The sequence below is a fragment of the Equus caballus genome, chromosome 19 (assembly GCF_041296265.1).
Source record: "Equus caballus isolate H_3958 breed thoroughbred chromosome 19, TB-T2T, whole genome shotgun sequence".
Lineage (NCBI taxonomy): Eukaryota > Metazoa > Chordata > Mammalia > Perissodactyla > Equidae > Equus > Equus caballus.
Window position 1 is genome coordinate 39,569,815 of NC_091702.1, and position 13,879 is coordinate 39,583,693.

Consider the following 13,879-nt stretch of genomic DNA (forward strand, 5'->3'; position numbering starts at 1 on the left):
CTTGCATCTTGCCAAATGCTTTGCCATTTATAGGGGTAGGAGGAAAATGCTACATTTACTGGGTGTTCATTACTGAGCTGAGAGTATTATTTATGATTTTGTCTTTTTAAATTCCTCTAACAAACTTAGAAAGTAGATATAATGCATTCAATTTAAAAAATGGTATGAGGAACTCGGAGACATTAAGTCAGTCACCTAAACTCAACCAGCGGCAAGAACAAAATTACAATCCAAGTATGTTTGGTTCCAAACACTGTTCTTCACACCACACCAGATTGCTCAATAACAGCATGAGAAGTCTCTAGGGGTGGGGTGCCCCTCTAGAAAGCGAGGTGTTCCAGCAGAGACTGAATGGTACACAGCAATCAATTACCAAACGGTATTTTAGGCTAAACTATATGGAAAGTTTTCAACTCTCTTAAAACTCTACGCATCTCGGGATTTCTTTTAGAGAATTTCTATTGTTCTCTCTTTTCTTTTTTTTTCTTTTTTAGATGGCCTAAATTAAACAAGCCTAACTAGATACAGAATATTTAAAATGGTAAATCTTTTGAGAACAAAACCTCATCCAATTCACTGAGTGGAAGTAATATTGATTGACCCAGCCGCTGGCCTTGAAAACAGACATAATGAATGCTGTAGTGAACACAAAAGAGTGATGGTAAAATAACTGCAACAACGCCATGAAATAAAAGCTGGATTAATAGCCACACTTCACAAAATAGGCTTCTATTATGGCTTGAGATGTGCTTTTTATGTCTAATGACGAAGAAGGTGAAACAAGCTAGGCTGGGAACAGAAGATACACGTTGCCCCTCAACTGTATGCTACTTTGGTTTCTTAGAGATGATCTTCAAGTGATTCTATCATAATATGCATAAAATAAAAATAAATATTTAATTGTAAAAAGTAGATCTTTATGGATCTTGCTTTATTCCAATTGGCTGCAAACTTTGGTTAAAGCTGGTTTAAAATATTCCTGTTTAAAAGTGCTCCATAATTTGGAATTTCCAGATGTCTATAAAGATGGAACATGCTCTGTTGCAAGGCTCTAAAATGTGCATTGCTAAATAGATACATATATTTCTATACATCTTTTCATTAACTAGCCCCAAGATGAATTTTAAGGTACAAAATATTCAAAAGTACCTCACAAAACTTTTTAAAATTGAACCAAAGAGAGAAAGAAAAAAAAATATTCTATATGTTTATGTTTAAACCAAACTTACACCTATCCAATGTGCCACCCTCATTAAAAGATATGTATAAACCTTTAAAGCACTGGCAATAATAATTTAAAAGTCCAAGTTCAGGAAGGCAATTCAAATACCATCAGTCCTAGCAAATATTAATCTTATTATAAAACCCATTTCTCTCATAGCTGATATTTTGTGGTCAAAATCAACGGTGTTTGCAGTTGTAGGACACAGTTCACAATGAAAACACGAAATCTACTCTGTTTTCACTCCTTTTACCACTTTTTGCTCCCACACCAGAGTGTTAAAAATTTTGTCACACCTCTCCAATTGTGAGGAAATTCACACCTTTGTCTTACTTTAAACAAACAAAAAATACAATTCAATTAGTGTGTCTTGAATCTAATAGAGAAAAATGATTTTATTTACTTTTAAAATCTATTTTAAAATGATTAAATTGATATTTTAAATAGAATTAGCTTTTTAAATAAGAGTACTATCGATAAAATTTACCTATCATACCGTTCACCCACTCAAAGTCCACAATTCAACGGTTTTTAGTATATTCACAGACTTGTGCAAACATCACCACAGTCAACTTTAGAATATTTTCATTACCTCAAAAAGTAACCCCACACCCTTTAACAGTGACCCATTCCCATTCAGCACCATACAATCATTAATCAATTTTCTGTCTCTATAGGTTGCTATTCTGGACATTTAATATAAATGGAGACAAAAGAAAACATGTTGCTTTTGTGACTTTCTTCTCTCATTTAACATAATGTCTGTATGGTTTATCCATGTGGTAGCATATATCAGTACTTCACTCCTTTTTATTGCCAAATAATATTCCATTGTATAAATATACCACACTTCATTTATCCATTCATTAGTTGATGGATATTTGGATTGTTTACACTTTAGGGCTATTACAAATAATGCTGCTATGAATATTAGTGTACAAATATTTTTGTGTGGACATATCTTCATTTCTCTTGGTTATATACCTAGTAGTGGAAATGCTGGGTCCTATGGTAACTCTATGTTTAACCTTTGAGGAACTGTCAGGCTGTTTCGGCAGTCTGATGGCTGCATCATCTTACATTCCCACTAGCAGTGTCTGAGGGTTCCAATTTCCCCATACACACTTGTTATGATCAGTCTTTTTTAATATAGCCATTCTAGTGGGTGTGAGGCAAAACCTTGTGGTTTTGATCTGCATTTTCTTGATGGCTAATGGTGCGGAGCATCTTTTCACATGGTTATTGACTATTTGTATATCTTCTCCAGAAATATATCGATTCGGATCCTCTACACACTTTTAATTGGGTTATCTGTCTTTTTATTTTTAGATGGCAGAGTTCTTCATCCATTCTAGATACACGTTCTTTATCAGATTTATGACTTGCAAACTTTTCTCCTCTCCTCCAGGTTATCTTTTCACTTTCTTGATTATGTCCTTTGAAGCAAAGAAGTTTTTAATTATGATGAAAGCAAACGTATCTATTTTTCTTTTCTTGCTTGTGCTTTTTGTGTCCTATCTATGAAACCACTGCTTAATCTAAGGTCATGAAAATTTACCCCTACACATTCTTCTGAGAGCTTTATAGTTTTAGCTCTTACACTTAAGTCTATGATTCATTTTGAGTTACTTCTTTATATGTAGCGTGGAGCTTTTAAAATAATTTTTTTGGCAACATGCTACTAATTAGACTTCAAGGTCTTAAGATAATGCCAATGAAGTATTTTTATTGAAATAACTAAGAAAGTTCTTGTAAATCTCTAGGAATATAATAATGAAGAAAGCATTTCACCAAATAGCATACAAAATTTTTAAAAACATATAACTTATTCCTGGATTCTATGTCAAAGAGTCAAAATACCAGGATAAGACAAATTACAGAAAAAAATTCATGATGAGAGTTAATGCAAATTTAAAAGTTCAAAAAATACGCCAAGACATAAAGTGTATCATGTGTCAATAACCCTGCTTCCTTCTTTTATGACCTTTAACAATTTCAATCTTTTATTATCGTATGAAAGCACGGTCTTTGTCCTTTTCCACTCTTATGATTAGAGCACCTAAAATAGTACTTGGCACATGAATATTTTAAATCAAATAGAAGCGTAAATGAAAATTAATGAATATTGGAACTGGCACTTCAGATGCAAGAAGTATAATAGAAGAGGTGAAAAATGGTAAGGTTTACAAACATTTTGTTCCTATGAATGTTTTGCTCTTCCCTCTGCTAATATCGCTCTTCCCCTGGTTTGGTGCATGACTCTCTTTCTTTTCATATTTTAGATTTTTGCTTCAATATCATCTCCTTAAGGAAATTTTCATGGCAAAGCTGTTTAAATTAGTTTCCTCTATTATTCTCTATTACAAAAATACAGTTATCTCTTTCATAGCACTAACCCTCAGTGGTAAATTTTCATGTTTATTCGTTTATATGTTGTCTTGCTCTCTCACTGGAGTGGAAGTGTTTTTCATTTTATTTCCAGTGCCTAAGACAATGTATGCCATATTACCAATTCTAAATAAATAGATAGTAAATTATTGGATAAATGGGACCAAGGACGGCTGTGGATCCCTGGATTTACAGACACACATGCTAATTTTTACAATTAAGGCTAGCCCTGGAACTAAAGTGTTAATATTTTCTAGAAGTTATACACACTCCTGGAATAAAACCAACACAACTTACTAGTGAAAATATCATAATAAGGTAAAAATGGATGCTTACCATTATTCAATCTTTACTGAAAGTATAACTAATGACCTATTGATTTTTTTTCAAAGAAAGGAAACCTAATTCCAACAAAAATATTCATGTCATATGGTTGCAAGCAAGAACTGCCAGGTTCTTGGGTTGGCAGGATTCCATATTTTCTTTGTGTTTTTAGTTGAAAAGAACACTCCAATTTAGTTAATTAACATACATGAGAGTAAAAAAAAAATAGGCAAAATAAATAATACTTTTCTAGATGCTATGGCCAAAAATTAACTTAAGATGAAAAAGAAATGTCATAAAATTCAAGGACACCACAGGTATATGAAAAAAAATTATGTAAATAACTTAAAGTGAATATTTAACAATCGAATTGCTGAACAAGCCTCTGTGATTTGGCCTTTGACTTCTCTCTATTTAGAGGCCATTAACTTCAAAATTCTATGATTCATTGGGCATTAGTTGCTAAGATGTTCTCTCTGTCTCTCTCTCTCCCTCTCTCTCTCTCGCTCACTCGTGCTGTCCTTCAATGTTAGGGACTTTTCAGAGATTCTACTTGCCCCTAGAAATAGTTCTACACAAGCTTCAAATGTTAGAATATTGCATGAGGAAATCAGTTGATGAGGAAACTCAAATTATTCCAAAGCAGGTAACTACTTTGTACCTCTATCCTAGATGTATTTGTTTTAAAAATCTGCCATCTCTTTTCAACATGGAATGGAAATCTTTTACAAGAGATGAACTATAATGACCAAGTGGCTTCCCAAGAAGATGTCCTGGACAAATCTTTGCTCCCTGTACCCTCCTCCTTTTATAAGCAGTGTTTAGTACAGAAAGGAAAGCATGACAACATCAACTCTTAAAACACAATATCAGCCTCAGTGCAGAGAAGCATGAACAGTAAGATTCCTCTAGCAAACTATCCATGTTTCAACAGAACAGTGATATCTTACTTAAAGCTGAACCAGTTAGCTGAACAAGAAAGTGTGTAGAGTCAGAATCAGGAAAATTATCACAAAAACCATTAAGACCAGATGGCCAATGAATTATTGCCGGAATTAAACTGCATGAAATGCATCCATCAACTGATTCAACAAGATTTTAACAGATACCTTTATATGGGAATTGCAGTTTTCAGTGAAATGGGAGATATTAATCTATTTCAGATGCTTCCCTAACTTCAAGGAGCTTGCATCTGATAGGATAGATAAGGCATGAAAACAAATAATTCTAACAAAAGGAAGAAAGGAAATATACCGATAAATGTTTTATCAAAATGCAAAATGTGGAAGTTATTTTTGGCTGCAGAAATTTAGAAAATTTTTAGCGGGTCTTCAGGGCTGGAAAATTTTGGACATCTATGATAGTGGGAAAGCAAAAGAAACTAGAGGAGTGAAATAAAAAGTACTTTCTTCTAACGTCCACTTTGTGGACATAAAATAGTTTTCTCCTTATAGCTCTCAATATTGGCCTTCTCTTTTCTTCTTCCTCAGAGACTCCTTACATGTTTCTAAGTAACTCTTGACTCAGATTTTCAATATAAAGTCAGTATCTTTTTGCAATCTTGACATCGTTGGCTTTCACTGAAAAACCAGATTTCGGTATGGAATTCCAAATGGTGAGAAGGAACATAAATCAATCAAGCAATCTCTCTCTTATTCTTGTTGTTATTGTTGCTCTTGATACCTTTAAATATAGCCATCACAAAGGACATTGGGCTAGCCAGAGAATAACAATGACTTAGGGTAAGGACATTGGAATCATGCAGTATCAGTTGACCTGGACCCTGGGATCAACCTCATGGGTACTCAGTCTTATTTTATTTTATTGTATCCCCAATAAAACTCTTAACAACAAGGCTCATGAGAGTTTCCTGAATGACAATTCTCCATGTGTACTGTCCCATATTAATACTGGAAGAGTAACACATCCTGACTCCAGGGGAAGAGGATAACAGAAACTCTGAATTTGATACTTTTGGTATTTCCTGGACTCTGCTCCATGAGCTTCTTCCCTTGGCTGATTTTAATCTGTATCCTTTTCCTGTAATAAACCATAACCATGACTATAATAATAATAATAATAGTTTTACCGTGAGTTCTGTAAGTCCTAGCAAATCATTGAACCATGGGGTGGTTTTGGACTCTTCCTCCAAACTTGCATTTGGTGTCAGAAGTGAAGATAGTCTGGGGGACTGTGCTCTCTAACCTTGTGGTTAGCCCAAACTCCCTGCAACAGGCAAATATGAGGATAAGCGAAAACTCCAGGAGGATAAGGATCTTTGCTCTTTTACCCATCTTTGTATGCTCACTACATAGTGCCTGGTATTGGTAGAGTTCCAATAAATATATGTCGAAGGAATTTAGTTGTACTGAGATTGACTTTGAGGGTAAAGCAGCATTTGTGCTGTGATTTGTAGAATCATCAACGTAATCATAGTTAATTATCCACTTATTGTATGGAATTTGCTACATCTATACTTGGAATAGGCAATTCTTTAAAATTCAATGTCTTTCTTAAAAAACTCCCTTTAGCAGAGAATGTATTTAATGCTGTGAGTGGGGGATATATGAGGCCCAGGGGACAACGATGAATACAATATAATTCCTGCCCAAAAGAAAAAAGGAAGCCAGGTGCTGTGATATTAAAGTAGAAATAACATCTCTTTCTCAATGATACGAGTAATGGAGAGAGGTGACATATCAGTTAATATGTGAGCTGAGCTACAAGGAATGTTAACAATTACACAGGTACACAATAGACAAAGGCAAGCATACCAGCATTAACAATGTGACTATAGTATTATAATTTTAAATCCTTTATGCATCTTATTACACATACGACTCTCTACAATAATTACGTAAAATATTTTATCACCAATCTTTTAACCAGTTTGACAATAATTTGTCCTTATAACTTTATGTCAAACAATGCTTATCTGTAATTGTTTTACGTATTCAAGGTTCAGTGCAAACTACTTAAATATAAAAAAATACCAATCTTACAGCAAATACCAGTCTTATAGAGGATGGTAGAAAGAAGAGATTCATTCATCTTGACACTCTGTTTATATGATGAAAAGATGTCCTCCCCGGCCCCCCGCCAACTTCAACCCAAGTGTTTTTAAGCATTGTGAGACTAGGAGAAAATTTAAGTAGTTTTACAAACTTTTTCAAAAACTTGTAAACCTCAAAGAGAATGAAACATCAAAGGACATTAAATTTCAAGTCAGCTAGTACTGGTTAAATAGCAAAAATAAAAAAATTAATGGCACTGTCCGAATAAGGTCAATTTTGTAGAAGAATCTGTCTCAACAGATTGTAACACAAGGAAGTATTTCCTGAACTACTGAAGAAGGTGTTTCAGGAACAGAAGTTTCTGATTTTCATGAGCTTCTTTTGTTTGGGAAAGCGATAGCTTCTAGAACTTCTATTTACTTTTTTTAAAAAGGTATTATTTAATGCCATTAAAAACTATTTCAGACTTTCTTTCAAAAAGGCATGAGTATAAACTTAACCAAGCAAGCAAAAGACTTATACACTGAAAACTACAAAATGTTGCTGAATGAAATTAAAGAAGAAGCAAATAAATGGAAAGACATCTTGTGTTCACAGATTGGAAGACTTAACATTGTTTAAAATGTCCATACTGCTCAAAAGAATCTATAGACTCAATGAAATCCCCATAAAATTTGCAATGGCATTTTTTTCAGAAATAGGAGAAAACATCCTAAAATTCATGTGGAATCTCAAAGGATCCTGAATAGCCAAAACAATCTTGATAAAGAAAAACAAAGCTAGAGGCATCATATTTCCTGATTTTAAAACATGTTACAAGCCTACAGTAATCAAAATGCATGGTACTAGCGTGAAGACAAACATATACACCAATAACAGAATAGAAAGCTCAGAAATAGACTCTTAAATACAGGGTCAAATGATCTGCAAGAAGGGTGCCAAGATACACAATAGGGAAAACAAAGTGTCTTCAACAATGTTGCTGGGAAAACTGGATATCTATATACAAAAAAATAAAGTTGGACCCTTCCCTTATGCCATATACAAAAATTAACTCAAAATAGATTAAAAACCTAAAGGTAAGAACTGAAACTGTAAAACTCCTATAAGAAAACATAGGGGGAAAGCTTCATGACATTGAATTTGGAAGTGATTCTTGAATATGACACCAAAAGCACAGGGAGCAAAAAAAAAATAGACAAATGGGACTCGATCAAACAAAAATGCTTCTGCACAGCAAAGGAAACAATCAATAGACTGAAAGGCAACCTAGAGAGAATAGGAGAAAATATTTGCAAACCATGTATCTGATAAAGAGTTAATATTCAGAATATATAAAGAAATCCTACAACTCAACAACCAAACACAAATTTAAAAATGGGCAAAGGACTTGAATAGACATTTCTCCAAAGAAGACATACTAACGGCCAACATATATGTGGAAAAGTGCTCAACATCACTAACATCACTAACCCTCGGGGAAATGCAAATCAAAACCACGATGAGGTATCCCCTCATACCTGTTAAGAGGACTAATATAAAAAAAAAAAACAGAAATAACAAGTATTGGCAAGGATATGGAAAAATTGGAACCTTTGAACCCTGTTGGTGGCAATGCAAAGTAGTACAGTTGCTACAGAAAACAGTATGGAGGCTCCTCAAAAAATTAAAAATAGAACTACCTTACGATCCAGCAATCCCACATCTGACTATATTTCCAAAAGAGTTGAAAACCTGATCTTGAAGAGATATTTGTACACCTGTGTTCATTTCAGCATTATTCACAAGTGCCAAGATACAGAAATAACCTAAATATCCATCAATGGATGAATGGATAAAGAAAATGTGGTATACACCTACAGTAGGATATTATTCAGCCTTAAAAAAGAAGGAAATCCTGTCATATGCTACAACACAGATGCACTGTGAAGACACTAGGCTAAGTGAAATTAACCAATCACAAAAAGATAAATACTGCATGATTCCGCTTATTATAGGTATCTAAAACAGTCCAACTCAGAAAGAGAAAGTAGAATGCTTTTGCCACAGGTTGAGGGGAGAGAAATAGTGGAGTTGCTGTTCAATGGGCATAGAGTTTCAGTTTTACAAGGTGAAAAAGTTCTAGAGATCTTTTGCACAACTGTAGTGTACACTTAAAAATGGTTAAGATGGTAAATTTTACGTTATGCATTTTTTACCACAATAAAAAACAAGAGGAGGGAAAAAGGCATGAGTTCAGACAAGGATGCACCCACTCTGCTCCAAACAGATAGTGATGATGAATAAAATATTAAAAAGTAAGGGCTAAATGACATAGCCAGGATCAAAGCAGGCCAAACACCCCCATGAGAGAGAAACACAAAGCACTGAGCAGGCTGCAGCTGCAGCTCTACTGGGCTTCCGGTCCTGGAGGCGGTGTGATCCAGAGTTCCACTCTGGTCACGTCAAAAGGAATAAAAGTCCTCTATGTAGGACAGAGGGTTGGAGCAAGGCTGCCTGCTCCTACCAGGGGCTGGGATCGTTTTCCTGCTCCAACCTTAAAAACGCTGAAAGAAAACATACTGCTACTACTTAATAAGCAAGATGCAATGGTAGACACAGCCTCACAATGAGGGGAACTAGACCAAGCCACCCCCCAGCCCGGGCCCCGTTCCCTAACCCAATGTCCCCCTAGAATAAGAGCCGTGATATGACTCAAAATCTTATTATAAACTTCAGCCACTAAGGCTGGATAAAGGCAACAAAACACTGCTAGAAAGTGAGGGCAGACCTCACAGGAAGACATAGACTAGGGAGAGGGAGGGGAGGGAAACGTGCCTGCAGACTGAAATTCCAAACACGTGGAAAACTATTTCCAATATGATCTAATCTAATTCGGAAAATGACAGCCCACAAAATCAACAACTGAAATATGAATTCGTTACAAAAGAAATTAACTTTATGGAACAGTCTGACAAAGCATTACAAGAATGCTCAGAGAGGTTAATCATGTAATGACTTTCCACAAAAAGAGCCAGATAGCAAAAACAGGAAGAAATGAATCAAGAAGAGGTAGATATCAAACGGAAGCCATCAGACATCCAAAAAGGAAAAACACAGTGATTGAAATCACAAAATAGAGGGCATCAATTCGACAGTAAACGAATTTGAAAGTTTCTAGTATAAGTCATTTGACTATTGTCAGCACAAGAGACTGGAAAACATGATAGGGAAAGAAAACGTATGTGAGTTAAGGGTTAAAATTTTCCAGAATTGAAGAAATGTGATTCCTTAGATTAAAAAAGTATTGTGGGGGGCAGCCCGGTGGCGCAGTGGTTAAGTTCGCACATTCTGCTTCTCAGAGGCCCAGGGTTCGCGGGTTCGGATCCCGGGTGCGGACATCGCACCACTTAGCAAAAAGCCATGCTGTGGTAGGCATCCCACATACAAAGTAGAGGAAGATGGGCATGGATGTTAGCTCAGGGCCAGTCTTCCTCAGCAAAAAGAGGAAGATTGGCAGTAGTTAACTCAGGGATAACCTTCCTAAAAAAAAAAAAAAGGAATATTCTGAATTCCTAACAAGATAAATTAAGATAGATACACAAGTAGACATTATAATGAATTTGCAGAACATGAAGTATAAAGAGAAAAAAAATCCTTTAAATTTTCCATGTAGATTACCTACAAAAGAAAGAAGATTAAACGCTCAGCAAACTTCTCACAGTCAACAACAGATATTGGAAGCCCATGGAATATAATTTTCAAAGTGCTGGGGAAAAATTGGTGTCCTTATAATTGTATAACTATCTGAACCGTGATTCAAGAGGGAGGGAGAGTGGAAAGAAGGCATTTTCATGGAATACCAGGGTGAAGTGAGCTCACCATCTACATACTTCACACACAAAACAATGACAGATTTCCTTGAGAAGAAAAGTAAACTCACAGAGACCAAATTTGATACGCACACAAAAAACCAAAAACTATATGCATAGAAATCATCTTAAGGACTGGCAAATTGAATTATTAGCTATAGAATAATAACTAATCAGGCATATGATTTTATTTTAGTGTAACTAATAAAATTGGTGGGAAGGGTGGTGGTGTTTGCTAGGACGAGAACATCCTAAGGTCCATTTGGAAGGAGGATGGGAACACAAAGAATGTTTAGCAAACTATATACTTACGTACGTATGTCAAAATAAGTAAGAGTGAATCACTAAAGGAATAGAAACATAAACTAAGGAAACTAGCAGAAGAATGAATATAGAATAAAAAAAAATTTCAATAACGCAAAGAAATTTTTTTAAAAAGATAAAATACAAACTACAACGGTAAAAACAAATCCAAATGCATGAAAAATCTCATTAAATGCGTACAGATTAAACTCACCTATTAACACACAAGATTTTCAGAATGGATCTTAAACCCTTAGTTCTAGGCTACCTAACGGTCACTCTGTGTTTACCACTCTCTCCTGTCTCCTGGTGAGGGGAGAAAATCAGAAGCAATGAGGGAATCAATTCCGAGCTTAAATTTGAATACAAACCAGGTAAATTAAACCATTTGTGAATGTCTCTTGGATTCTAAGTTAGCTTCTTTATGACCTCTTTGGTTTGCCCCCAGCCCCACACCGCTACCCCTGCCCTGCCATATGTTCCAGTTAGGGCCTTCACTGGCATGCCCAACTACACTATTTCACACGAAGTAGGACATTGCTTTTCAAATGACTTCAAGTCTTAATATACCAAAAGAGCCTCAGGAAAGCCTATGTTAACAGCCTGTTTTTAACTCACCACAAGGCTTCCGGCTGCACTAGTGCTCTCCTGCTGAGGCACGCCACACAAACACACAGCCATACAAGGGGCGAGAGAGCCTTGACACCCCATTCTCTTTCAGGTCTGCCTCGCCCAATATTGACCCTCTTTGGTCCTATAACAAAATCATCAGGCCTATGGGTACTGTTTAATACTAAAAGCCAGCACTTACTCCTATTAGTCTTATCCAGAAAGAGGGTGATTTTGAAAGTAGGGGTCCTGATGATCTATGTCAGTGATGCCATGTTTACAATTAAAGGAAAATTGTCCCCAGGAGCCTCATAGTCTCAAAAGCAGGGAAAAGCATTGTGATTCTTGGTATGAGGCAAGGTTGATTGAAGTGAAGAGAAAAATTGAAAATCTAGGTGCCCAAATGAGGTAACTCAACAGATGGTTATTAGCTTTACTAAGGTGTTAGCTCTTTTACAAAAAAGCACCTCCATTAAAATTCTCTAGTCAAGAATTTCTTAAAACCTCCTCCTATGGGCTCAAGCCCCCAGCTTAACACTAGCTCTAAGCAAGAAGGAAAAAAGAACACATCTCCGAAAAGGCTGCAGAGGATGAAGTTCCGTTATTTCATACTGAATACCCAGGCTCCTCTCCCAGGACCTTTGGGATTACACCCAACAAGAGTGACTCCTCCCCACCCCCACCCCCTACACACACACACACACACGCACACATACACACACACATGCACGTGCGTGCATGCACGCTCCTACACAACTACCTTCTGACTACAATACTGTTGTCAGACTTTGTGTTTTTCTTCTTCTCAGCAGTTTGGAAATCAACTCTAGTCCAAAGGTCTGAACTCTACAGTTTTTGTGGAATTATAACCTGAATTATGACCTTTTAAATAAATATAAAAATGAATAATGACCTTCTAAATACAGGGATAAACGTAATCTAATCTACTTTTAGTTGTTTACTTGATGACTGATTAAATCTTTGAATTAATACATCTTAAGATCATCTCCATGTTTTAGTTTGTAGTACATTCAAAACTTTTTTAAAAGTTTAACTGGAATTATTCAAAACAATAACCTACCTTTCTTTTCCTTATTTTAATTCTTACGTTTCAAATATAGACTCATAGTATTTGGACATTAAGAACTGTTAGAATTATGTCACACCAAGAATGAAAGCCTATTATTTTGACCGAAACTGTGTATATCTTTAAGTATTGAGTAGAAACTATAGAAAAACAATGTGTATGTACACATCTAGGATATAAATGCATATTCATATCTGAATATGTTCAGGAGTAAAATAGCAACTTTAAGAATTCTAACATGAATGAAAGATGTATTATTAATAAACAAACATAATACCAGGGATTGATTTAATTGAATATTGAAAAAGTTTAATAAAGGTTATTCAATAACTAATTTAGACTCTAGTAGGCATAAATGCATTTCCTGAATAATAACTTTATGTTATTTATAGAGATCATAGAAAGTAAGAGTGGAAATCTGTAACCATGATTTTCAAAGATATTTCTTCACAAACTACAAATAGGTGACTCCCTTATGAGAGAACAGAAATGTGTTTTATATTCGAAAACACATGATTTGGTGCAGCCACATTCTCTCAGTGCATGATTTATTATCTTGAATGAAACAGGCATCAGAACAGCGTTAACTACTTTAAAATATGTTAGCGCTGATAATGTAGTCACTGATGCTACCTAATTTTGTCAACTGGATTTAAAAAAGACTTTAGACAACATGGTATCCAACAGTCTCATTTTAAACGTCCAGAAATTAAACCAAAGAGAGGAGGTGACTCGTCCAAACTGAAATGTAAATCAAACTCAAATATCCCAGCCCCTAATCCAGAGCTCATTCCAGAAATTCACATTGCCTTTGAAGGGACCAGTTATTCCAGGAATCTGATGCATTCGATACTACACAGATTTATAAATACAAACAAAAGCACAATCTATTCAGAAAGCTCTTTCTCCACAATAACACAGGGAAGATTCCCAGACAAACTGAAGAATTTAACTTCCTAAACCATCCTCTGTGCTTGAAGGAGAGGTAACAGGAGAAAAGAAAAATATCTTACCCCTTGAATTAAACAGAAAGGTAAAATTCAAAAGATAGATTATTCTCCAGGAGTGGGAGCTAGATGAA

The 13,879-nt window shown here is 35.4% G+C and overlaps 1 protein-coding gene across 4 annotated transcripts in view; it reads right to left on the bottom strand.

The window, feature by feature from the left end:
- The window catches only part of FGF12 (fibroblast growth factor 12), a 504,561-nt gene that overhangs the window by 151,984 nt on the left and 338,698 nt on the right, over positions 1-13,879 (bottom strand). The window lies entirely within an intron of this gene.